Raw genomic sequence first — 27,495 nt, forward strand, 5'->3', positions numbered from 1 at the left:
TACCCCTACTAATGCTCTCCTTGTCGAGACCGGTGAGTTCCCTCTTCCCATTCGCCGTAAAATGATAACATCTAAATATTTACTTAAAAGATTTGCTCTGGCTCAACACCCATTGCTTCCTAAATTGCAGTTATTAGATGAATATTCTCTTCTTTCACAGGCCCGCCGTCGTAAGATGCCTGCTTTGTTGTATGCATATCAATTTCTTCTTTCCTATAAAAACACTATTTTACGCACTGCTTCTTCCCCCGTTTATTCAGTAAATTTTGATTGTTTATTTTTTGTCCCTTCTATCATTATCTCCCCTACATCTTCTTTTTCTTCTTCTATTCCTGGTTCTTCGTTGACTGGCCCACCTTTTAAGAAGCTACGTTTTGCTCTAAGTGATTCTGGCGTCCAGATATATACAGACGGCTCAAAAAACTCTTCTGGCGTTGGAGCAGCGTTCTATATTGTCAATACCAACGTTGCTGAACTCTATCGTTTACCCAGTGACTTTTCTATCTACACTGCGGAAATTTTTGCTATTCGTCAAGCTCTTATGTACATTAAGCATCATTCTATACCTAACGCAGCTATTTATACGGATTCCCTCAGTGCCGTTCAGTCGCTCAAGTCATCTCATCTTTCTTTTAACTGGTATTTGTATCATGTTAAAAGTCTTATTTATACTTTGCATCAATCTGGGATGGTTCTCACTTTTGTCTGGGTCCCTAGTCATATAGGTATCTATGGGAATGAACAGGCGGATTTATTCGCGAAGCGAGCTGTTCGTGATGGCAAATCCCTACTTAACCTTGCAGTTCCTCTACCCGATTTTTATCCAGTTCTTAAACATTATGCTTATGGTCAGTGGCAAGAAGATTGGACTAGATCAGCTTCTTATAAAGGTGGCTATTATTACAATATTCAGCCTTGTATTCCTCCCTATCCTTGGTATTTGAAGGGTAACTATTCTCGCCGTCACATTACCAACATTATTCGTCTTCGCTTTAACCATGCTCTTACTCCTCTGTATAAACATCGTTTTAACCTCTCCCCCCACTCCTCCTGTATATGTGGTACTCTGAGTGCTGATGTAAATCATTTATTATTCCAATGCCCTGTGTATGATTCTTTTCGTCCGGCTTTTATTTCTCGTCTTCTCAGTCTTCAGAAAGCTCTCCCCACCAATGTCTCCTGCTTGCTTACCGATATGTCTCCTGCTTTAATACATGCTATCAATCAATATTTGGATGACTCTCATCTTCATTTGTAAATTACTGTGTGTTTATTGTTCGCACCGTTATATACTCCTGCTTCCACTGTTTTTTGCTTCTACGCACTTCCTTTGTTATGTTTCGCGTTACTTAAGGTGTGTACATAGACCCGATGCTCAACTGTTCTTGAGACCTTCGTAGTGAAATTCATTGCGTGTGACCTTCGTAGTGGACTAATTGCGTGTGATTTCGCATTATAAGTGTAATATCACGATAATAAGTGTAGTGGCTGGGTGAAATAATAGAGCCCATAACCTCTCCGACAACAACAACAACAACAACAACAATCTACGAGCCGGCGAGTGAGCGAACGTGTGACGTCATGCTATCATCGAGCCTTCGCAAGCGAAGCGAGTCCGAGCCTGGACTCGAAAGAATCGAGTACCGCGATTCCAGGCATCACTCGCGCACATCACTAGTTATAGGCGAGAGTATCCAACCACACCTTTCAAGAAGAAGAAGAAGAATAGGCGAGAGTAGTGATCAGCGTACTTAAAAGTGACTTTTAGCTACTGTTAATGAAGCGATGGTGCACTATTGCGTAGCGTATGGATGCAAGGAGACCTTCAAAAAAGGATATGGCATTTCCTTTCACGGGTAAGTAAATATTTACGTAAATATGATGATGTAAGGGGTTTCATACAGTTGTTGTCAGGTGTCTGTAGAATACGTACGTTTATTGTATTGGTTACAGTTCCAGTTTCCCGGTTACAGCAATTTTGAATACTGTGCTTTTATTGATTTCAGTTTTCCTGCTGATGAGACAAGGAAAAAGCAATGGGTAGTTGCATTAAGAAGAGAGAATTTCATACCTGGAAAGCATTCAAGATTATGCTTAAGCATTTTTCACCGGAATGTTTTGATAATGAAGCATTTGTTGTGGGAGTTAAACTGAAGCCAAATGCAGTACCAACAATTTTTAATTTTCCACCCCACCTTTTACCAGCTGAGAAGAGGAGAAAACCTCCTGTGAAGAGGAAACTTCAAGTGGATCCTGTTGCATCAACAAGTTGTGTGTGAGCAGATGTTTTTAAAATTTATTTATTATTTTCCATAGATTTATGCAGGAATGTGGCCTGTCATCCTTATGTGAAATATTTGTGTTTAAGATATTTAACATACTGTTCAACTGCAACATCTATTGCAGCATATTAGGTTACTATATTACACATAGGTAATACATTTTTGTTGTTGACCCTTATAATTTTCATATTTTTTCAGTGTTCCTCAGGAAGAGGAGAATGAGTCTCTTCCTAAAACAAAGGTGTTCAGAAAATCTTATGTTGGTGATTACACTGAGGAAATGGTAAAGTCACCAAGGAAAGTCCAGACCTTCATGCAGGTTGCCAGGGAAGTTATTCATAAATCCCATAAGAAGCTGAAATTGGAAAGGCGGAAGTATCGGCGAGCTATTAATCAGTTGCAGAATGGGAAAGCCTTAGTAAACCATCTGAAGGAGAAAATGATGATAACTGAAGATGCTGCTTGCACGCTTGAGGTAAGAAAACAACAGCTTAAATATTTTTTCGGTTTCCCTATATCCGCTAGCCTTTGGTGGTGCTATTTGAGGATATAAACAGTCTCTGGGTTGATGACCTAACAGACAGACATACATACATAAAATTTGGAGCCTTTAGAAGTCTGTAATTTGTTTTTATTGTATCACAATCTCTGTTAAACAAATATTTCAAAAATAATGTAATACCATAAATTAACTTGTGAAAAAGCATAATGCACCTTTTAACTTCCATTGTTCCAGAAATGTCTTTCTCCTGCTGCTGCCCAACTTCGGATGCGAACAAAGGATGGTGATACAAGAGCAGAGTATCCTCCTGAACTACGCTGCTTTGAACTTACATTGAATTTCTATTCAAGTCGTGCATACAGCTACTTGAGGGATGTATTTCCTCATAGTTTGCCCCATCCAAGTACACTGCGGAAGTGGTATCAGTCGGTGGATGATAAGCCAGGATTCAGTTCAGAGGCTGCAACTGCTCTCATTTCAAAAGGGAAGGAGATGGCTATCAGTGGAAAGCCCCTAGTGTGTGCACTGATGATGGATGAAATGTGCATCCGGAAGCACATTGAATTTGATGGAAAACAATTTCTTGGTTATGTGAATTGTGTTACTGAAATCGAGGATCAGGATTTACCAGAAGCCAAGGAGGCTTTTGTGTTTATGGTGGTCTCACTAAATGGACACTGGAAAATTCCAGTGGGTTATTTTTTGATTAACGGTTTAAGTGGCTCGGAGAGAGCAAACCTAGTGATTGAGTGCCTTAAATTTTTAAATGACCTAAATGTAATTGTAGTGTCACTTACTTTTGATGGTGCTGCTTCTAATTTATCCATGGCCCGTTGTTTGGGAGCTTCTTTTGATGAAAATAATATGGTGAACTGGTTTGAAAATCCCTCAAATGATTCTAAAGTGTTTATTCTTCTAGATGCTTGCCATGCTATAAAATTAGTGAGGAATACTTTAGGAGCTAAGAGAACTTTTGCCAGGGGTGATGTCATAGATTGGAGGTACTTAGAAGAGTTAGAGAAACTTCAGAGTATCGAGGGCCTTCATCTAGGAACAAAACTTTCCAAAAGGCACATTCACTGGGAGAAGGAACCCATGAAAGTGAAGCTCGCCACACAAACATTCAGTGAAAGTGTTGCAAGTGCAATGACATAATTGTGACAGAGACTTAAATCTTCCTCAGTTTCAAGGGTATGAGGAGACTGTAAAATTTGTTAGGCTCATGAACAATATATTTGATATCTTGAACAGCCGTAATCTTTGTTCAAAGGGATGGCAGAAACCATTGAAAGCAGAGAATATCCACAGTACAAGGGCCTACATTCAGGAGGCTATTGAATATATACAATCACTGCAAGAGATGGATGGTGGTGTTTGTCTAGTGAAGTGCTCTAGGAAAACTGGTTTCATAGGTTTGATTGTGTGTCTAAAGTCTGTCTTAGGAGTGTATGACTCAGTTTTGAACATGCCACAGCTGAAGATGCATTTTCTGCTCACCTACAAACTTAGTCAGGATCATCTGGAAGTATTTTTTAGTGCCATTAGGAGTCATGGTGGACATAACAACAACCCCACAGCTAGGCAGTTTGAAGCAGCATATAAAAGACTTTTGCTCCATATACAGGTAGGTACTACAACCAGTGCCAATTGCTCTGCAGTTGACCCTACTGTTATTATGAATTGTAGAGACAGCAGTCAAATAACTGGTGATCCTATTCATCTGCCTGCCAACAGTACTGATGTACTTTTTGTTAGTCATGATCATGACTACATTCCAGACCCAGCCAACCTGACACTGTATGTTGAGGATGTAGTGGAATATATAGCAGGTTTTGTTGTGAAAAGATTACAGAAAGCATTTAAATGTGATGTTTGTAAGGCGGTTCTCCAAACAGCAGTTTCACATTCAGCACTCCTGAAGAGGAAAAACAGAGGTGGCCTTTCAATCCCATCATTAGATGTGATATACTTCTGCAGGGAAGGTGAAAAGATGATGCGACAATTCCAGCACAAAATGACAAGGATGAAGGACCCTTTAAATGTACTTGTAATGGCAGTACTGAACCATGCTAAGAGAGAAGTGTTTGATGAACTTCAGGAGCATACATTTGCTTCTCCACCCCTTGACAACCACATTCATCAGCTGAAGCGAGCAGTTTTGATGGAATACTTTAAAGTGAGGTTACACCATAAAGCACGGCTTGAAACAGAAAAACTTCACAGTGTGAGGGTACGAAGCTTTCACACAAAGACTGTTCTATTCAGGAACCAGTAATATAAGGTAGGCTGCTTTATAATATAATTATTGCATTTGTTATATAAACGTGTTAGAGTGTGTAGGCCTATATGAGGATTTCTATGCTTCCTATGACTGGAATATTTATATAGACTCAAGTTGCTAATGTAAGAGGATGCTGGTGTGGTATGCTAGTTTCACTGATTTGTATTAGTGTTCTACTTTTAGGCATATTCCCTCTAATCATTCTGTCTATGAGTCAGGTTGATTTTTATAGAAATTCATTCTTAAATTACTTTTATATTGGCATGTCTTGTTTCTGTATTTTGGGAACAACATTACTGAATGCTGCAGGATGTTTTCTTTTCTTCAGATGTGACCTCCTATTTATAGGCCTACTTCAAATGTGGCATGTGCATTAGTTTATGTTGGGCTTTAAACTAAGCTTAATTTATTATCTGCGCACTTTTTAGTGATAGATTTACACCCTAGTGCTGAAGTGGTCGACTTCGGTTATCTTCGAGATTCGTATCGGCAACCTTTGAAACACAAACTAAGAATCGCTTATCATCGCTGTGCGACATCTGGCGTACACTTTAAGTACTCGTACTGTTGTTGTTTACACAGCAAAGCCAAACTATAGAATTCATGCTAGGAACACGTTTCGCGATGGGAAATGTTATATAGTATTATATATTGTGTGTGTGACACAGTTGTTTGCTTAAAATAATAAAGGTTTATAAAATTCATATCGATCGATCATATTATGGATTCAATTCAGATTTCATTTCCATTCCGTTGGCAGTATTAGCGGAACCCTTCTTACTTCTCCAACGAGTACAAAAATCTATCACTAAAAAGTGCGCAGATAATAGTAGGTGGCAGTGGAGTGAAATTTTACCTGTGTAGCATTGTATGTATCCCTTTATTATTATTATTATTATTATTATTATTATTATTATTATTATTATTATTATTATTTTGTTGTTGTTGTTGAAGCAGCATATTATAACAGATCCCTGCTTCATAGGCATAAATAGGTACTACAACCAGTGCCAGTTGATATGCAGTTGACCCTACTGTATTGTGAATTTTTATAACTTATGATAAGTGAATATTTCTTGTTATGGTACCTGTTTATCGTTTACCCTGGAGAGTTCATTTTTGTTGCCATCTGTTGGTGGTGTATGGTTCACTTAAGTGTGATACTTGTGTTATTTTCTTTCCATAATGGTCCTGTAGGCTATGTGTCACTCTTTGCATCTTGTGTTGTTGGGCATTGGTTTGAAGTAGGCCTATTTCAGTCAAAAGTATACCGAGCACGGTAAATACAGTATTTTAAGTTGTTTTTGGAAGTTATGAAGTGTTTATTGTAGATGTCAATCGCATTAATATTTCAAATTAGGCTACACTTCCTTACGGACAACTTTCAGAGGTTAGCTTTCAGCTATTAATCTCAATATGATGCGGTAATTGGAAAAACTTACTTGTCTCTTACATTATAATAAATAATTAACATTAAACAATTAGTGTTACTCACGGGGATGTAATACTTGCAAAAAAACGATCATAATGAGGGTGTATCCTATCGTAGCTCTCTTTTGGTTTTAAACATTTTCGTCGTAATTATGCATTTATGTCCACGGTTTTTATTGTAATTAACGCTTAACCACAACAGCTAAGCAGGGTACATATCATATTCCGATTTCGCCGCCTTTTCGAATGTCACTGTTTGACAATTTCCTTATATCCTCTCGGACTCTGCTTCGAACTACCCCCCAGTCAGCTGATCGAGATGTTGGCTTCAAGCCGCAACATGGACGAGTGGCGCTAAGCGCACTCTATAGTATTAATGCTCTAAGATATATGGCAGGGCAATGTTTCTTATATCATCTGTCTCAGTTGCCGCGTCCTTAGCCAGTTGATCTACAATGGTATTGCCAGTAATGCCCGAGTATCCTGGTATCCATACTAACGTGATGTGTCTTCCTGCTTTTTGTAAGTCATAAAGGAGTTTTTTAACGTTCTACACGTACCGGTTGGTGGAGGGTTTTAAAGACGATATGGCCTGAAGCGAGCTCAGGGAGTCGGTAAAAATGTGACCCTTATTGTGACGTGATTGTTTGAAAAATAAAATAGCCTGTCTTATAGCAAATATTTCTGTAGTGAAAATGGATAGCGTATTAGGTAGTGACATCTTTTGATGGGTTTCCATTTGGGGCATGTAGATTGCTGCTCCGACTCCCGTTGCAGTTTTTGAACCATCCGTGTAAATTTCCAAGCTGGGTGACGGGTTAGCAACCCGAAATCGCTTTATAGGTGCTGGCTTAAGTGGAAAATGGTTGTGGGGTGTATGACTGTATTTTTTCAAAGGAAATATGATTGAGGGAGTATAAAAGTATATATGCAAACTAAAAGTAAAATGTGGCTCGTACATACACTGTAGAATATCACCTTCGTACTGCAACAATTGGTAGAATGCTTGAATCAAAGCCGGCTGAGGGAAGTTACGCTGGTTAGTGCGCTGGAGAATTTCATATAAAAGCTGGAGCTTGGGCAGAATGATAGTGCTAGTCATGGCCATCTTCTTAAGGATATATTTTTTAGCTAAAAATAACCTGCGTATATGTAGTGGTTGTTCTCCTGCTTCTACTAACAAAGCATTAGTGGGTGTTGATTTGAGGGCTCCTAAACACAGCCTTAGGGCTCGAAATTGAATACGCTCTATGTTTTGAAGTTGTGTTTTCTTAGCTATGTCAAAAAGATGAGCACCGTAGTCTAATCTTGCACGGATGGTAGCTTTATAAAATGCAATGGCAATAACGGGGTCCGCGCCCCATTGCCTTCTAACTACAGCTTGCAGAATATGTAGACAATGTTGTGCTTGCTGGGTTAATGCTTGAAAATGGTATTTCCATGATAATTTATTATCCAAAATTAGTCCTAAATAGCGATGTGAGGTGGTTATAGGAATGTTGTTATTATCCAAATTAATAGGGGAGGTGTCATATTGCCGGTGATGTGTAAAAACCATCGTGGCACATTTGGAAGGAGATAGCTGCAATCCATGATCCGTTAACCATATATGAATTTCCCGTAGAGTATTTGTTAATATACTCCTACATGTGTCCAAATGGGCATGACTAGCGTAAATCAATATATCATCAGCATATGAGATAATACGTGCTGTTCGTAGAACTAATCGTTCCAGGTCATGTAAGTATATGGCAAAAAGGATCCCACTCATAATATCCCCTTGAGGCAAACCTTTAGAGGAGTACCGGATTGGCATTGGGGGGCAGGGAGCTTTGATAAATAATCTTCGACCCATCAACAACTTACGCAAGATGATGAGGAAATTGTAGGGCAACAGTAAATCTTGGAGCTTACGTAGAAGATCAATTATGACATTATCATACGCTCCCTGTATATCGAGAAAGGTTGCCATTACTGTATGTTTTCGAGCTCTTGCGAGTAGTATGTCCATTATTAGCACATTATGTGCATCCTGTGTGCTTCTCCCTGGAATGAAGGCATATTGACTACGAGGTAAAAGGTTGTGGAAAGTGAGACACCATAACAGGCGATAGAGTAAAATCTTTAGGAACACTTTTCGCAGAACAGAACCTAAAACAATTCCCCTATAATCAGCGGGGGTCGGTGGATATATGTTTGTTTTTGTATCGGGACGAGAAAAAAATCATTCCATTCAGGGGGGATCAATGTAGTAACCAGAATAAAGTTGAAATGGTCAATCAAAGTCTGCTTGGCTGGGACAGGCAAAGCATGTATCATAGAGTAGGTTATACTATCAGGGCCCGGAGAGGTTGATTTGTTCTTAATAATACTGAAATCCAACTCTCGAAGGGATATGGGGTGCAATAAAATATTGAATTGGCTACTCGATGGTTGTAATATGAGAGGAGATATAGGTAGTGCTGTGTCGGGCGTGAGTTGCTGATAGAACTCTTGAAGTGTATTTGGCTCAATTATGTTAGCTCCTGGAGAATGATTCCTGTGGGTCAGAGAACGCAAGGCCTTCCAGATGACTTTGGCATTTGTCGTCATCGTAAGGTTGGAGATGAATGCTTTCCAGGCTTCTCGCCTCTTATTGTTAAAGATGCGCCTCATTACTGCAAGATGTTTCTTTAGGACAAAATAATTTTGGGGAGTAGATTCATGTCTATAGGTTTTGAATAGCTGCCTTCTCATTTGGACTAAATTATGGCATTGTTGATCCCACCAATGAATTTTTGTGGAGGCTTGTACAAACTTTGGAATAGTCATCACCAATGGATGGTGAAGATCCAAATATTGCTTGATCAGAGTTAATAAGCAATCATAAGTGAGGACGTCCTCTCTGTGTTCAGTCATGCGAGCCCAAATATAACTTCGAAAATTATCTGGATCAAAGTTAGTGAGTGATCAATGATAATAATGATATGTTTGGCATGCATTAGTCGGATGCGAGTTGCTGACACCAATTGAGATAAGGATAGGGAAGTGATCACTAAGATGCGTGTCCTTGATGGTGGTCCATGATATGTTATGTGCGAGAGGAATTGTACACAAAGATAAATCAACTGCACTTGGGGCAGATCCCGGGGCCGTTAACCTGGTAGGTGAACCATCATTCAGAATTATGAGTTGTTGTTCAACTACTGTATGATATAGATTGTTGCCTTTTGATGAGTTGTCGACACAACCCCAGTAAGTATGATGCGCATTGAAGTCACCAGCAATAATAAGCTTTGGATAGGGTTTAAATTGATGAAGTATGGAGGCCCATTGAACTCGTGTAAGATATATGTCCGGGGGACAGTAAATATTAACAACACATAAATTGAGCAGCTGGATCGCAAATACATATAGATTGGGGATATAGGTCTGAAACGAAATCACTCTGTAAGACAAGTTGGCTGCTATTAAAGTAGCTATACCATCACATCCATATCCATCTATCCTTTCAATTTTATAGCCCCGCAGATGAAAGGTTGAGGATGGTTGAAACCAAGTGTCTTGTAATAAAATAATATGCGGCACATATTCCTGTATAAGTAGTCGTAGTTCATTTTGTTTTGGAAGGATACTTCTGCTATTCCACTGTAGTATTCTGAGCATTTAACTTGAACAAATTAGTTACAGTGTCCCGCAGCTTATTTACCACAGGGAAGGTCTGATCATTTGGCCCTAGGAGTTGTAGGAGCTGCAATATAGTGTTAATAATTTCTGTTTGCAACTGATTTTGTTGTTTCACAAACGTAGATGCTGTGCCTACTTTAGGCGGTGGGACTGGCAGATATGAGGTAGAGGCCTCTGTAGTAGTAAAAGTATTCTCGGTCTGAGTCGCTGGTGTAAGTATACTCGAATGGGTATCTGGCTGATGTTGCCCAATAAGAATACGATGATAACCAGCTTTATCATAACCGGACCTCGGGACAGGTCGAGGCTCCCTAGCAACTATTGAGGTAAATTTTCTTTTCCTGGGTGTATCCACAGCTGATTGGGATGCTGGTACCTTAAGTGGGGGGAAGTGTTGTGGGTGTAAGGTGGGGACATATGTTGCACGTTGTAATTGCTCAGCTGCCTCTTTGAAGGTGATATTATCCGTACACATTGTTTTCTTGATATGTACCTGATATTCATGCATCGTACAATCTTTCGACCCCACTTGATGATTCCCTTGACAATGTAGGCATATTAAACAATCCTGCTGGCAATCATTGGTAAGATGTGACAAAGCACAGCGTCCACATCGAGGTGATTTCGCACGACAATAAACTGCTAAATGCCCATAACGCTGACAATTCTTACAGATTAAGGGGTTGAAGATAAATGGTTGGACCTCCAGGACCACACTAAATAGACTGACCTGAATAGGCAACTTTTGTGCCCGAAATGTAATTTTCACAGAACCGGTTGATAGGTATTCTATACCATTTTCTGTGACAGCTTTGCGGTTAAGCCTTTGCACTTTGGCCACTGGGAAGATGGACTCAATGTGCGCAAGTATCTCTGGTACTGTTAAATCCTTATCAACTCCCTTTATCAAACCAACTCTATAGACATTTGATGTAGGAATATATGCTTTTAGCTTTCTCTCCTGTAAGATAGGATTATTGAGGAAATCATTGGCGTTTGCTGCTTGATGCGCCCTTTTCTAACAATTTTTTTAACACCTGGGATTTTTTTATCATAAAATAATTTCCCTAAAGCCATAGGGTTAATCCCCGCCACATTTTGTTGATCTATAGATTCTACCATAACCAAAAAAGGGCCAAAATGTTTGCGAGAATAGGTTTCCTTAACTTCTTCCTGGGTATTAGTATCCAAATCCATACTATTAGGTTGTTGAGTGCTACCAAGGGCATTCGGGGTATTAGTAGCCAAGTCCATACTGTTAGTTAGTTGAGTGCTACTGAGAGCATTAGTAGATGTTAAATCAGGTTTTGTAGGGTTAGAATTAATTGTCTTATCTTTACGCTTCACCACAAGTTTAGGTGGACGTAGTGTCCCACCACCCCCACTTTCAGCATCCATTGTCTAAAAATCGTCACACACGCCGACTCAAAGAGATGACTCTCAACGTTATTTTTCACTTCTGTACGCAACGGCTGCGCAAAGATCGCCAGGAATTGCACAATAGCGCCTCTAGTGAGCACAGGGCTGAACTAAAATTATCGGGCGGGCGATTTAAATCGTTTAGCGCGCGGAGGGTCCCCAGGTTCTCGCCCCCCTCCCACTCTTAAATATTATATTAAATATATTTTTGTTCTTTTTTTTCCTCATATTTTTTTCTTTCATTTCCTTTTCTTTCTTTCCTTCTTTGTTACCTTTTTCTGAAATACTGCATTCTGAACAACAATACACCTGGAGGTTGGCCTGTGCTTTATTATTATTATTATTATTATTATTATTATTATTATTATTATTATTATTATTATTATTATTAATTTTTTGCTGGAGAAAAGAAGCTTACCAGCTTGTGCTGCTTATTATAATTATTTGATTTATGGAGTTATATTTTACTTTTACTAATTCACAAAACCATGAAGGATGGGAGTGACTGGCCTTGCCTGTGCTGCTTTTGTTTGTTTCTGCTGAGGAAAATGGAAGCTAACTCACAAAGGGAGGAAGGAAGTGACCAGAAGGTGAGTGGGATTGGCAATCCCTATCTCAGATTAAGACCTATGACAGAAATAGACACTAACATCCCCTCGTACATCAGTCCTCTTTAACATTACTTAAGCCAACCGTAACAGTCAATAGTATCAAGATATGCCACTTATGCAGGAAATAAAATATAAATACAATGTAAAAAAGAAAACCATACACAGGAACCACAATGATGAAAGGAAACTCATATGATAAGGAGGGAGTTTGTAGGATTCAAAGATAAATTGAAATGAAACATGATCTTTTGGTTTATGGAGCTATATTCTACCTACTATCCACAGTGTTACAGGTATAAAATTGTGTAGAAATTTGCACCAAAGTTTTAGTGATCATAGTATATCATAATCTCATGACATTACATTCAGCAGTGTTAATCATCAATTAATATTCATCAGCCAGAAAACTATGCAATACAACACAAATACAAAATCATTCATTTAGGAAAGAAAGACTGGAACTGACAAGTTACAACATAATACTTTTCTCTCTTATTGCAGTCTAACGTTGCACTGACATTGCAAAAGTTTTCAGCAACACCATTTGTATTTTCCCAAGGAACTTACTATATGATACATCTTTCAGTCTGTCAAAAGAGGCACCTAGGGCCACACACTGAGAAATATTGAGATTTGTACTTCTTTTGCATCTACTAGAGGATGGCAAATCTCTGGCAGAGTAGTGTTTGAAGAAACCAAGACATGATAGCACATACTCTGTTCCTACATACTGCACCAAAACACAACATATCATTCAATCAGTCATCTGCATTTAGATGATAAACAATGTCAAGCTACAAAATTGTATGCATCCCGTGTATTCATTGATCTGCACTATTTACAATATACTTAAAAATGTTCTATTTTATGTGACAGTAGGATATATCTAAATTTTTCTGCTACATGGAAAAAGATGGAATCATGAATATGTTTGTGGGTTTAAAAGACAAGAGAGTGCTTACAGATTCTGTGATTGTTCCCTCTTACAACATGCAGGAGGTACAAATAATGCTTCCTTTCAGTCCATCCGCAGGAGAGGAGTTCCAATAAATGGACAGAAATATGTAGCATCAGGATCTACGTACAATAATATGGCAGCTGATCCAGCACAAAACATTACCATGCCAAGTCACAACATAGCTCCGCCTATTAAGAGCTATGTCCAAGGAATTGTATGCTAATTTAGTACAGTATTATGAACAATATGCTGCTACTTCCACAACATTATGGTGTGCAAGGGCCTTTGCTGTGATCTAGACGAAATGCCTGTTGAAGACAGTGGAAACTCACTTCAGACAGTGCCGTTTGTACCTACTGTATATCGAAGGCGGAAATCTATGTTGGTGGTTGCAGAGTAGGTTGATCTGTGGTCTGACAGCATGCACTCCACCCGGCCAACCAAGTGGGGAGCCTGGCACAAGTAAGCGGAAACAATGCCAAAATTCAATTAAGGGCTGCGTGGTTGCCCACCCCCTACCCACAGGGGGACAATTATGATAAGGCTAGTTTCTTTACGTTGCACTGACACAGATAGGTCTTATGGTGACGATGGGACAGGAAAGGCCTAGGAATGGGAAGGAAGCAGCTGTGGCCTTAATTAAGGTACAGCCCCAGCATTTGCCTGGTGTGAAAATTGGAAACCACAGAAAACCATTTTCAGGGCTGCCGACAGTGGGGTTCGAACCCACTATCTCCTGCATGCGAGCTCACAGCTGTGCGCTCCTAACTGCACAGCCAACTTGCCCACTACTATGATAAGGAAAGTTTGTAGAACTGTTACCATCACATCAAGTGAATGGGTTACCAACATCACAAAATTCACAAATATTAATTTAGTTACTTGGACATTGCATACATACCAGTACATACTTTTGTATAGGAGGATGTGCATACAAACTGCAAATAAGAGAGGAGAGAGCATAATATATTTCCTGTGTTCTGATGAGAAATGTTCTCCAAAATACAAGATTTTCAGTGAAACCTCCTTTGGTAGAAATGGATGCTCAACCAAAACTATGACTTCTTTACACAAATCATTCACACAATATCACACAACACTTCCACTTCAGTATTTGAATATTATCATACAAATGATGATCTCATATAAAGGAACAGACTATGAGTTCAGTAAACCACATGTTTGAAAGGTTCATTGCTTTACAATGGCGAAAAATGAGGGTATCCTCCTATTCAATACATCATATATTCCGTCATTCGACGTAGCAAACAAATTCAGACATGTTTCGGCTCGCTTGAGCCATCTTCAGTGAAAACAATTAGGGGGTTGGAATAATTTACATAATATAAGTTGAAAAAATGCTAAAAAACATAATGAAAATAACTCCACATTACAGTTTTTCACTTCCCATTTAGCAGATATGTTTTTTTTTTTTTTTTTTTGCTAGGGGCTTTATATCGCACCGACACAGATAGGTCTTATGGCGACGATGGGATAGGAAAGGCCTAGGAGTTGGAAGGAAGCGACCGTGGCCTTAATTAAGGTACAGCCCCAGCATTTGCCTGGTGTGAAAATGGGAAACCACGGACAGATATGTTTCATGCTGTACTTAATCTCCCTATAATAATATTAATAGTAATATTAATGATGATAATACATGTCCCATGAAGTTTAAATAAAGTGTTTGATTATATAACAACTGTAGGGCAGGAATTTATAAAAGTCATTATGAATGCAATTAAGACAAATGGGGGTCTGAAACATGCAGATGTATGGCATATTTTGAATTACAACACTGAACATGAACTTAACATTTTTCCACCTTTATGAACAATTATAATGATGTTCTGGGCTTCATAATGATCTCATTTTTTTGCCTCATACACCGATTAATGGCAATGATGAAATGGGCCTCAGAAGGATGCAACTGTGGCCTTAATTACGGTATGGCCTTAGTATCTGCCTGCCTATTGCAAAGAAGGGAAACCATCTTCAAGATAGCTGACAGTGGGGTTCGAACCCACCACTGCCCAAGCGCAATTTCATAGATACATGACCACACTGCACAGCCTACTTGTTGGGTGTTTTGTAATACAAAATTAAATATATTGCTAAACAATCATTAGCATTCATAAACTGAAATTGCTTAATTTGAATGTAAAATTAACAATAATAACATTAGCACCAGTGTTCTCCCCAGAAATGTTTGTCAGGCGGGTGGCAAGAATGAGTAGCTGGGCGGGGAATACTACGTAAAACTTCAATATGAATATAAATTTCAATTCGTTCCCCTTAGGACGTTAACAATAATATCAGACAGGTAAATATTAACTGCACAATTGAACTATTTGAATGTTATTATCATGAACAAGTTATAACAGAGTACGTTGAATGTCTAGTGTTCTATTGCTCCTTCCAAATCATGTAACACTGGACTTAGGCCTCCCACTCGGTTGCTGTGGACATGTGGACTGCCATACAGGTTTGTGATGTCATACGGAATAGAGGGCTCGCATGCGATTCCACGCTAATCCAGACCCCTGCTCGCGACTACATAGTGGTCAAGCTAAACATTTGATCTCCGATGTAACTGATGCAATTATGGTAATGATTTATCATTTAAATTGGCAGATTTATAGTATTTATAGGTGAATTTGGAGCACCCAATGACTCAAATGTGTACCTATTAATAATATTATGTAATTGGCATATATCTAGGTTTAGTCAAGCGGTCTCTAAAACCGGGTGGTGCACCCATTAGAAAGGTCCTAGGGAGAACACTGAGCACATAAATACCAATTAGTGAAACAACAATTACAGTCCACAGGCTGAAGAGAATAAGAAATTACCTCAATAGTTCTTCATAATAACAACTCTTTACAATGAATGACATCCACTCAGGAAGGGAAGATTTCTTTCTAAGGGTTATATATCACTGTCAGCACAGACAAGCGATGACTCATTAAAAGTTTATTCGTAGTAGCAGCAGGCGTGGTGATGGTGGTGGCAGCAACAGCACCGGTGATAGTAGTAGTAGTAGTAGTAGTAGTAGCAGCAGAAGCAGTAGGAGTGCAGGTGGTGGGAGCAGCAGTCATAGCAGCTGAAGGCCTTGGCCGAGGACCAGACTCGTGTTCAGGCACACCTACATGCACAAGAAAAAACAATAAGAATGGTACCATTTTTTCCTCCTCTACTACAGTGAATGCAGGGTATTGATTTTCAAATCTCATAATGTCATTCATTCATAAACATGTATTATGGTTCTTATGGTCCCTCTATGGTTCTTACAGTAGGCAAAACAGCAATAAAATTACATTGGGCATATGATATTGTCCACCTAAATATTAAGCACTTGAATACATTAACAGTAACTGTATTGAGAGATGTCATACAACTGTTTTTGCTCCATTCATGTTCAGTTGAACTTAAGGAAGAAAACCTCATTGTACTTGCACATTTTATATTCACTGAGTCCAGAAAAGATCCCCTACATGCTGAGAGGATGTTGGAAATAAATTCAAAATGGTACATTCAAATGTTAGAAATTCCCCATCCCCTCCCCCCATGGGCCTGGTTCACCTCTGCTTAGCCAACCCGGTCACTCCAAGCACCCCCATGGTCACCTGTGCAGACACCAAGTCAACGTAGATCACTGACCAGAACTCCTGACCTCAAACCATCCTCTAAATGAAGAGTGGACACTGCAGTTCAGCACATAATGAAAGCCATCAAAATAGTGAAAAATAAAGAGCCTGTAGTTCTGGGAGGTGACCTAAGTTGTAGAGTTAATACACCATATCAAAACACAATGATTATACTATAATTAATAAATGATGAAGGATACAAAGTAATCAACAACTCAATGGAAAAGATATATATAACCCTAAACAGTACAGTACCACTGACTTAGTTTTTGTGAAAGGCGCCATTGTATGAATTCTAGTGCAACTGATTATGTACACAGATCCGGGAAACATGATGGTAACAAGCAGGTAAATACTAAACAATGTCTTGTCACAAAATAAAGTAGGAATTCATGATGGCAGAACAACTTCAGATACTATTAAACAGTGGGGTGGAGTATTACAGGGTGATCTATCAGTCCGCTTCTATTCAATATCGCCACAGCAGACGTTACAGAAATAATTCTTAACGCAACCAAATTGTACTTATACGCTGATGACTTAGATATAGGTTCTAACAACAAAGATTATCTTCAAGCAGCTATGGTCAGCCTTGAAAAATATTCTGAAGACAACAAACTTAAAATTAACCTGGACAAAACGGTACAAATGGTTTTCGGATAAAGAGGCAGTTAGGATAGTGAGCTCATTTAAATACCTCGCCTTCACAATACAGGCAACGTAAAGCCATTGATGGATTATAACAAGGAATAACATTTGCACATGTGTGCACTATTTTGTTAATAATAAATGTTAGGTATTTCAGCTACACTCTGCCTCAAAGAAATGTACACATTTCAACTTACAGGTAAGGCAAGCTCAGGTATGACAGGCATTATAGTAAATTTCATTATGAGAAGCGAGGTTCCCCCTCATCTGGCACTAATGAATTTATGATCATTACCTCTGGAGAGCAATTTGAAATGAATCACAGGAAAATGTGATAGGTCACAGTACCGGTACTGTGAACAACAATAATAACAACTACTTACTTCTTTCCGGGACAGCATCTTTGATAGGGGTCCTGGATAGCTGGAGTGACGAAAGTGCCTCGAACACACAGTGCGGTTCCTCAGCTGCTTCGGGGGAAGCTGCCGCAACTGTTCGACCCCCACAACGTCCAACCACTCTCTGCAAATGTTAGGTCTAGCAACAGGGAAATGATGAAATAAGATTCCCTGTTGCCGGCCTTCTTCGCTATCTGTGTACATTCCACAGATCTGACACTTTTCGTGCATGGTCTGAGACATGAAAAGAAATAGAAGAAAATAATTAAGGACACTGTAATCAGCTTATATTTTTACTATCAAAACGATAGTGGCTTATCAGACATAATATAACATTACGTCAACTGAATTTTAAGGTGTCTGTTTCAAGTAGGCTTATGTAACTATCATATCAACCACCATGCAAAAAGGTAATAAAAAGGTGACAGTCAAAAATAATAAAAATACATTTTTGGGAACAGAAGCAACTATCAATCATCAACTTATTAACTTACTTAAGGATGCTTACCTCAAATATCTTGTACTTTTTCTTCAAACACGCAAACGAAGATAACAGATATACGCATCCAAATCAAAGTGAAGCAAAATGTCAAAAACGTGGTCCAAGGTGTCAAACTCAAATCGACCAATAGCAATCGGAAGATGTTTCTACCAATAGGAACTGCCGTATTCGTCACGTGGGCTATGGGTGAGTGACGTGATGTACAACTGCGCGCTTACAAGAGTGGAGGGCGAAAGTATTCAGTCTGAGCCGAGCCCTCGGAAGGGTAGGACCTATGCCGCTGTCAAACCCTTGCGCCGACTGTTACACAACCAACCACCGATGCACGACCAACATACGTACACGCCAAGACGCGGAACCGTCCAGAAAACTCGACGCTCGAACGATGAATGTGAATTCTATGACTGTCAACGTCAAGCAAATGCAAGAAGCCAAAGAGTTGTCTTGTCTTGCGGATATTTATTTGGGAACCAAATATATTCTTTCCCAGTCACGAGCCCAATGAAATTTGTTCACTTGTATCCACAACAGCACACGTTTAAATCATTAATAACCAGTTTTAGCACAGTTACACTTAGATAGATAAACTGAACGAAGCACTATGATATCGTGTATATGTAAGTTCATAAAAGTAGTAAACTATCTGCACTGGTCGAATACACAGATAACAGATAATCTTGAGCAATAGAAACGTGTTGCACTGTACAAGATTGGAGAGTAATAAAACTCTTGGCGCGAGATCCACTCACCCGGAACATATAAAAATGCCACTTCGCCAACATGTCGAAAAAAAACCAACTGAAAATTTAGATCGTAATTACAATTTGATGTGAGTGTTATCAAGGTATTTGTTTAAGATAGCAATGATCTTAGGCGAAGGCTGATACAATAAAGCTGAAAGTCGTGTAGGGAAAGGTACGTGGACATTATCTAATTTCTGCATTAAAATGGCCTGTTGGTGTGCATATTGGGGGCAATGAGAAAACAAATGGTCACTATCGCCCAGAGGTTCGCCACAGGAACAAGTTGAATCGTTCGTAATTTGAAATCGAGATAAATATACCGGGGTTAAGGCATGATTAAAACGTAGTCTGATGATGTTAGTAATGTGACGTCGTGTATACGTACCATTTGCAAACCACGGAAGTGTGGGAATATTCGGTTGAATTTGATAGTAATAATGGCCTTTCGTACTAGCTGATAAACGGCATTTTGTGCACCATGTGTGTTTAGCTTCATTTTTGATATATGGAAAGAAGTCAGAAATCGGGATCTTGATTTGTAATAAGTTCGCGGTATCTGCAATGGCTTCTTTTGCTGCTATATCGGCCATATCGTTGCCTGCGTGTCGGTTATGCCCTTTAATCCATATTAACGCTATAATAAAACCGGATGTTTCGAGTTGTAAAATAAGGTGTTTAACTTTCGTAGACATATGTATTTTGACTATGGGCGAAGGATTGGAGAGCTTGTAATACACTTTGAGAATCGCTGAATATATTTATTTTTTTGGATTGTAACTGTTGGACATATAAAAGAGCTTGATGTATGGCATATAATTCTGCGCTAAAGATAGTTAAATTATTAGACAACGGATATTTAAAGATAGTTTGTGTTTGTGGATCATAAAATGCTGCTCCAACTCCAGTAGTCGATTTTGACCCATCAGTAAAAAGGTGATAATCTGGTGAGGTTATCGAACTTTTAAATTTCTTAAGAGCGTATAATTTGGGATGAGGTGAATACATTTGTTTTAATGATTCAGAAGGTGCAATGATAATAGAAGGACGGAATGTTTGAATATCATAGTCATATGAATACAAATTTACGCGTGGTGTGCGAAGTATAGTTTCAGTAAGATGGTGGAGTTCAGCATACGCCATATATATGGCGGGGTACTGATGATAAGGTGGAGGACGTTGTTGATAATATTCATATAATAATTTTAATTTAGGTACGATAAGGGAGTTCGATCTGCTAATATGTTTGAGTAGGAATTTTTTTGAAATTTTTATCATGCGAATATACAGTGGTTCTTCTGTAGTTTCTACTAGTAAAGCGTTAGTTGGTGTTGTTCGGAGGGCACCAACACTGATACGTAGTGCTGAAAATTGAAGACGATCCAAAGCTAGTAAACTGTGTTTAGCGGTTAAATCAATAATATGGGCGCTATAGTCAAGTATGGACCGAATGGTTGCACGATATAGTTGTATTGCTGACAAGGGGTCAGCACCCCATGTACGTTTCGTTACTGTTCGTAATATAGTAATATAACGATCAGATTTCCGAATTAAATACTGTATTTGGGGTTGCCATGTAAGTCTTTGGTCGATATATATGCCTAAATATAGGTGTTGTGGGACAAAGGGGATGCTATAGGTATCAAAGTTAATAGGGCTTTTATCAAAGGTTCGTTTATTTGTAAAGATCATCGCTGCACATTTAGCGATTGAAAGTGAAAGTCTATGGGTTGTTAGCCACCGAAGGACTAAACTTAAAACGCGAGATATTGTGGTTCTGCAATGATCAGTGTTGGAGTGAGAACAATAAATAACGTAATCGTCCGCGTAAGCTAGAATTCGAGCGTGTGGAGTCACAATATATTCGAGATCATTCATATAAAGGGCAAACAAAATTCCATTTAGTATCGAACCCTGTGGTAATCCATTTGATGTATAGCGGCTTTCAATTGTGTGCTGAGTTGATTTAATGGTTAACCGGCGATTGGTAAATAGTTGATGTAAAATAGAAAGGAATTTAATGGGAAATCCATGTATAAATAATTTCTCCCAGAGAATATGCAATAACACAGCATCATAGGCACCTTTAATATCCAAAAAGACTGCCACGGTAGATTGTTTCCGCCATTTTGCCAATAAGATTTCGAGTAGGAAAATAATGATAGGTTCCTGTGTACTATTACCACGTCTAAAAGCGAACTGATACTTAGGTAATAGCGAGTGGTGTTCCAATAACCACGCCATTCGTTTCATGAGGATTTTACAGAAGACTTTCCGTATACATGATCCCAAAACTATGCCACGAAAATTTGCAGGTTCGGTAGGTCGTTTTGTCGGTTTCAATATAGGAGTTATGAAAAAATCGTTCCATGTTGTTGGTACGTGTAATGTCTCAAGAATACTATTATAGTGTTATAGTAAATACATTTGGGCGTTAGGGGGTAGGGCCTTGAGCATGAGATAAGTAATTGCATCAGGTCCTGGGGACGAGCTATTAACGGTACATAATACAGATTGTAGTTCGTTATATGTAATTGGCTTTAATAATGAAGTAAGAGAACGAGAATTGTCCTGTGAGGTGGGTAGAAATGGCGGGTTTACTGATACTGGGTTGAGGGTATATAAAAAATCTTCTAAAACTTGTCGCGGATAGGAATAATAAGTTTGGTATTGGAATGTTCGCGTTATCATACGGATCACGTTCCAAAATTTCGCTGCTGGTAATTGAGGAGTTAATGTAGAAATAAAAGACTGCCAAGCTTTTAGTTTTTTGGCTTTAAAGACAAGCTTTGTTTTTGCAATATGCTTTCGCAATTGGAAATAATGCTGCTGAGTCATTGATTGGAGGTATTGTTTAAATAATTTTTTTCGCTGTTGAATGAGATCATGACATTCTTTATCCCACCATTTTATTTCGTATTTCTGTGGGTGGGTCGTCACGTTAAGCGGTCGACACGGATGAAACATATTTAAATATTGGGTTAAATAAGGGAGTAAGGTTGGAAAGGTAATAGGTGACTCGTGTTTCTGCTGCAAGATATGATTGAGATATGACTGATAGTTTGAAATATTGAAATTTTTATAAGATCGGACATTACATATACATGAAGGTGTCTTAAACTGGGAAATTATTGGGCGATTACCATATGTTATGATGATGGGGAAGTGGTCACTGGAGTAGGTATCAGATAAAGTGTGCCAGGTGGTGACAGAGACCATGGTTGGACGACATAATGTAAGGTCAACGGCACTGGGTGGAGATCCAGGCGGAGTTAAACGGGTCGGGGAGCCATCGTTTAAAATAAACAGATTCTGATGATTTGAGGTAGCAGGTAAATTGGAGCCTTTTATTGTATCTATGATACACCCCCATTCAGTGTGATGGCAATTGAAATCACCGAGTATGAAAAGGTGTTGGAATGTTGCAAATTGTTGGAAAAATTGCGTCCATTGACTCTGAGTAATGTAAATGTGCGTTGGGGGGGGGGGCAATAGATATTCATAAATCAATTATTATGGTGTACTATCCCTACTGCATAAGTGTGTGGAATGAAATATTGCAAAGGGAATTGTGTAAAGGGTAATGAAGTTTGTACACATGTGGCGACTCCATCAAAACCGTTACCATCGTGTCGGAATACTTGATAACCTCGTAATCTGAAAATGAAATGTGGTTGAAACCACGTTTCTTGTAAGCAAATAATATTAGCTTGCGTTTCGTTTATTAATATTTGTCATTCATGTCGTTTAGAGGTGGCACTTCGACAATTCCATTGGAGTATTGTAATCATGCAAGGATGTTCATGATAGAATCTCGTAGTTTATATAATACATGGTGAACCTGAGGCTCGTGGCTCATACTTTGGATTAACATTACCAGCAATTGCTGGATTTCTTGTTGAAGTCGTTCCTTGGTAGGAGGATAGCTTATGTTTTGGGGGGCTGCGGAAGGTTGCTGCCCATTAGATGGTGACGAACTTGATGGGTATGATAAGTGCAGAGGTTGTTGCATGGCACTCGTTGACGGGAATGAATTTACTGGAACTGAAGGTTCATTTCGCAGGAAGGCCATGTATCCTTGCCGATCGAAGCCTGGCTCGGGTGTAGGAGGGGGAGATTGCATGATGATTTGAGTAAACTTACGTTTACGGGGGTTTTGTGTCGGAGGAGATGAGGGATTCGATGGTAGTGGAGGGAACTGATGTTCTTGTTGTTCGGAGTGGTAAATTGGAAGGGCAATGCGAGCTTTAGCCTCGGGAAAAGACAGGTATTCAGTGCTCATTAACCTTTTAATGTTAACTTGGTACTTGTGTTCAGGACAATTTGAGGAACCCGTAACATGATTTTTCTTACAGTAGGCGCACTGCGTGAATTGCTCAGTACAAGCCTGGGTTTCATGTTGCTGCGAACATTTCCCACAACGGGCGTTTTTGGCTTGACATTGCCGAATTGTATGTCCATAGCGCTGGCATTTACGACAGCGAATAGGTGAAAAGATGTAAGGTTCAACGGCCATATACACCTTATATAAGGCTACATGGGATGGGAACGTTTGAGCCCTGAAAACTATTTTTATAGAACCTGTAGGAAGGTATTGGGTTTCTCCATCTTGAATTGCACGACGATTAAGATGTTGCACGCTTTTAACCGGTGCCTCAGATTCCAGATACTGTAAAATTTCATCATTCGATAGGCCTTTTTCAACTCCACGAATAATTCCTACTCTTAACACTTGTGAAGATGGAATATAGGCTTTAATTTTGAGGGTTTCAAGCATGGGGTTACTCAAAAAGGCATTGGCTTGAGAAGCCGTATGGAAAGTGACTTGTAGTCTATTGCGTCCCTTACGTTTGATATATTTGTCGTTGAGCTTATTTTCATAGAATCGGCGACCAAGTGCCATAGGGTGTAAGCTGCCTATGTTTTGATCGTTAATGGATTCAACGAATACAAAGAAGGGTCCATGATGAAAGCGATTATAATATTCCGGGGGAGAAGTTACTGGGGACGCCTCGGATTGATTGTGAAGTTGTTCTGGATTAGAACGGTCTGCCACTTTCGTACTACGCCTCTGTTCAGTAGACTCAGATGCCTGAGAAACTTGCTGTTGTGTCGTATTACTATGTGAATCAGTTATGGATTCCTCATCCATGGGGACGACAATCTCACGCTCCACTCGTAGTTTATGCCCGGGCACTGTCAACGTTCCGCCACTATCGGTCTCCATGACTTCTCACTCCTTCACCACATTTAAGCAAAACACAAGTAATTACCACTACCGCGCACCACTGACTCGCACAACTAAGGTAGTGTACCGTACAACGGTCACTGCGTGACTGAAGCCAAAGAGTTGACTCGACGTTAGACCCTGACGGGACGTACTACGTCTTCACTCTGAAGTTTTACCGAAGACTTACGGAGCAAGCCGAAGCTTTCCGAATAGCGTACGCCCCCATCATGAATCGAGTAGTTCAGGCCGTTGCCTACGAGATACACAAGGCCGGGAAATACAGCACACTAGACTTGTCCTCGAGATACTTCCGGCAAGTGCCGCTAGAGTTCTCTATACTGTTCTGTCTCGCCCGCTCATTACAACACGTTCGAATATGAAAAACTATAAAAATTCATTAAAACCAGTAATTTCAGAAGGCAGCAAACAGATATGAGATCAAAGATGGACCAAGAGCAATTATTTGACTTATTTTCTACAACATATTTCTTACAATATGTTTAAACAAAATAAGTAATTCACGAAAGAAGCAGAGAAATCTGATAGATAGTTTGTCACTTTTTAACGATTCCTTTAATTGTGCCTCACCGAGCTCGATAGCTGCAGTCGCTTAAGTGCGGCCAGTATCCAGTATTCGGGAGATAGTAGGTTCGAACCCCACTGTTGGCAGCCCTGAAAATGTTTTTCTGTGGTTTCCCATTTTCACACCAGACAAATGCTGGGGCTGTACCTTAATTAAGGCCACGGCCGCTTCCTTCCCACTCCTAGCCCTTCACTGTCCCATCGTCGCCATAAGACCTATCTGTGTCGGTGCGACGTAAAGCAACTAGAAAAAAAAATGCCTCAGAGTATCCGATAAGCGGATCGAGATTGTGGTCACAAATAACTTTGGGTTTAATCGCCCTTTATCCAATTATCAGCAATCCAATCTTTTCCTCCGCACATCTGATATTTTGACATTCGCATTGAAGCTGCTGTTTGGTGAGCGATGTTATGCCCGTTACGCAAATATTTAGCGTCGTTTCACCGTATTTCTCTTTTTTCTTCCCGTAAAATTAAATTTGTGTTCGCCTCTGTGCTGTGGTGGTTAGTGTGATTAGATGTCACCCCCGGAGGTCCGGGTTCGATTCCCGGCCCTGCCACGAAATTTGAAAAGTGGTGCGAGGGCTGGAACGGGGTCCACTCAGCCTCGGGAGGTCAACTGAGTAGAGGTGGGTTGGATTCCCATCTCAGCTATCCTCGAAGTGGTTTTCCGTGGTTTCCCACTTCTCCTCCAGGCAAATGCCAGGATAGTACCTAACGTAAGGCCACGGCCGCTTCCTTCCCTCTTCCCTGCCTGCCCTTTCCAATCTTCCCATCCCTCCACAAGGCTCCTGTTCATCATAGCAGGTGAGGCTGCCTGGGCGAGGTACTGGTCATCCTCCCCAGTTGTATCCCCCGACCCAAAGCCTGGTTCTCCAGGACACTACCTTTGAGCGGTAGAGGTGGGATCCCTTCGTGAATCTGAGGGAAAAACCGACCATGGAGGGTAAACGGATGAAGAAAGAAGAAGAAAATTAAATTCGTTCTAACAGGAATAAAGCTCCTAAATGACCAATTTTAGCATGCTTTTCAATTTGGTTTGCTTTTTGGTCAAGTTCAGATACCGTAAATCTTTTCTTCTGATTTCATTACCTGTATCCTACTTTTCAATTTACAAATTATTTTCTGTAATCTGGTATTTAATTTTCTCATCCGTATATTTTTTAGATTTAACAGAGATAACTGTAGACTTGTACTCCTTTTTCGTTTGTGGCTGACGTATGAAGATATGGTATGTTCATCGTTATCTGAATCGGAACTTTTACTAAATTTTGATGGCATTACATCATTTTTGGAAGCTGGACGCTTCCTGCTTTTGACATTTTCCTGTTTGTGAACAGGATACACAATGAAAACAGAAGGCAATTTGATTGATGTGTTTACACTGAAATCTGTTTTATGAGAAGAATTGCTAGGTACCTAAAGAGGTCCTACTACTGTGTATCACTTTGCCTAGAAATAGTTTACTTCCGTTTCTCCCTTAAACCGCACTCGGAAGGGAAATTATGGAACGTCAATTTTCATGCTTTTTTTAGTGTCATCCGAAATAGAGAGGTACACAACAGTGCACCTTCTTCTCAACCTCACAGACACTCACCAACAGAAACAATATTCACAATAAATTGCACAAAATCAACACAGCATCACAATTACTCCGCATTTCACAATGTTAAAGTCCGCCAAGAACCAAGGTCGTCTAGGAAGGTCTGGTCACGCTACCACAATCCTTTGCGGTGGTGGCCATATTGGGTCTCAAATATCGTTATGTGGGCGTGCCCGGTGTAATGATGCGAGTTATTACTTGTATTTTGAAGGAAAACGGGATACTGCTCGCACCAAATTGTCAAAATAAGACAACTGACGGAATTAGTGTTTCGCTTCCCGAGAGTTAAGCAGAGGAGAGCTCAGTGGGTACAAAACTGTAGGCGTGACAAATGTCAACCTACAGATAATTCTTCTTGGGCTAGGTTAGTGAAGTTATACATTCGTATTATTTCTGAATAATAGTATGTTTATACGAACGATGTTTTATATTTATAGGTCTTGTGTATTTTCTTCTAGCAACATTTTGAAGAATCGCAGTTTTAACTAAAGAGGGCAGATGGACGGAAACTACTCAAGTGGAATTCCATCCCAACAATTTTCAACGTCCCTAATCCACCTAAGTCTTTGACATATAATAGAAAACCTCCCAAAGAAAGAGAATTGTCTTTCAAAACAAGCAAGAAAAGTAACAGGAAGTGGTAATAGTGGTATTGATGCTTATGAAAATTTTCTTTTCATGTGTCCGGCTCCATGGCTAAATGGTTAGTGTGCTGGCCTTTGGTCACAGGGGTCCCAGGCTCGATTCCTGGCAGGTTCAGGAATTTTAACCTAATTTCACTGGCACGGGGGCTGGGCGTATATGTCGTCTTCATCTTCATTTCATCCTCATTACGACGCGCAGGTCGCCTACGGGAGTCAGATCAAAAGACCTGCACCTGGCGAGCCGAACTTGGTTCTCAGACGCTCATGTCACTAAAAGCCAAACGCCATTTCATTCCATTCCTTTTCATGTAAACTACAGACAGTATCTTTCTAACCCTACATGCAACGTAGAAA

This window comes from Anabrus simplex, chromosome 1, assembly GCF_040414725.1.
Source record: "Anabrus simplex isolate iqAnaSimp1 chromosome 1, ASM4041472v1, whole genome shotgun sequence".
In the NCBI taxonomy this organism is placed as follows: Eukaryota; Metazoa; Arthropoda; class Insecta; order Orthoptera; family Tettigoniidae; genus Anabrus; species Anabrus simplex.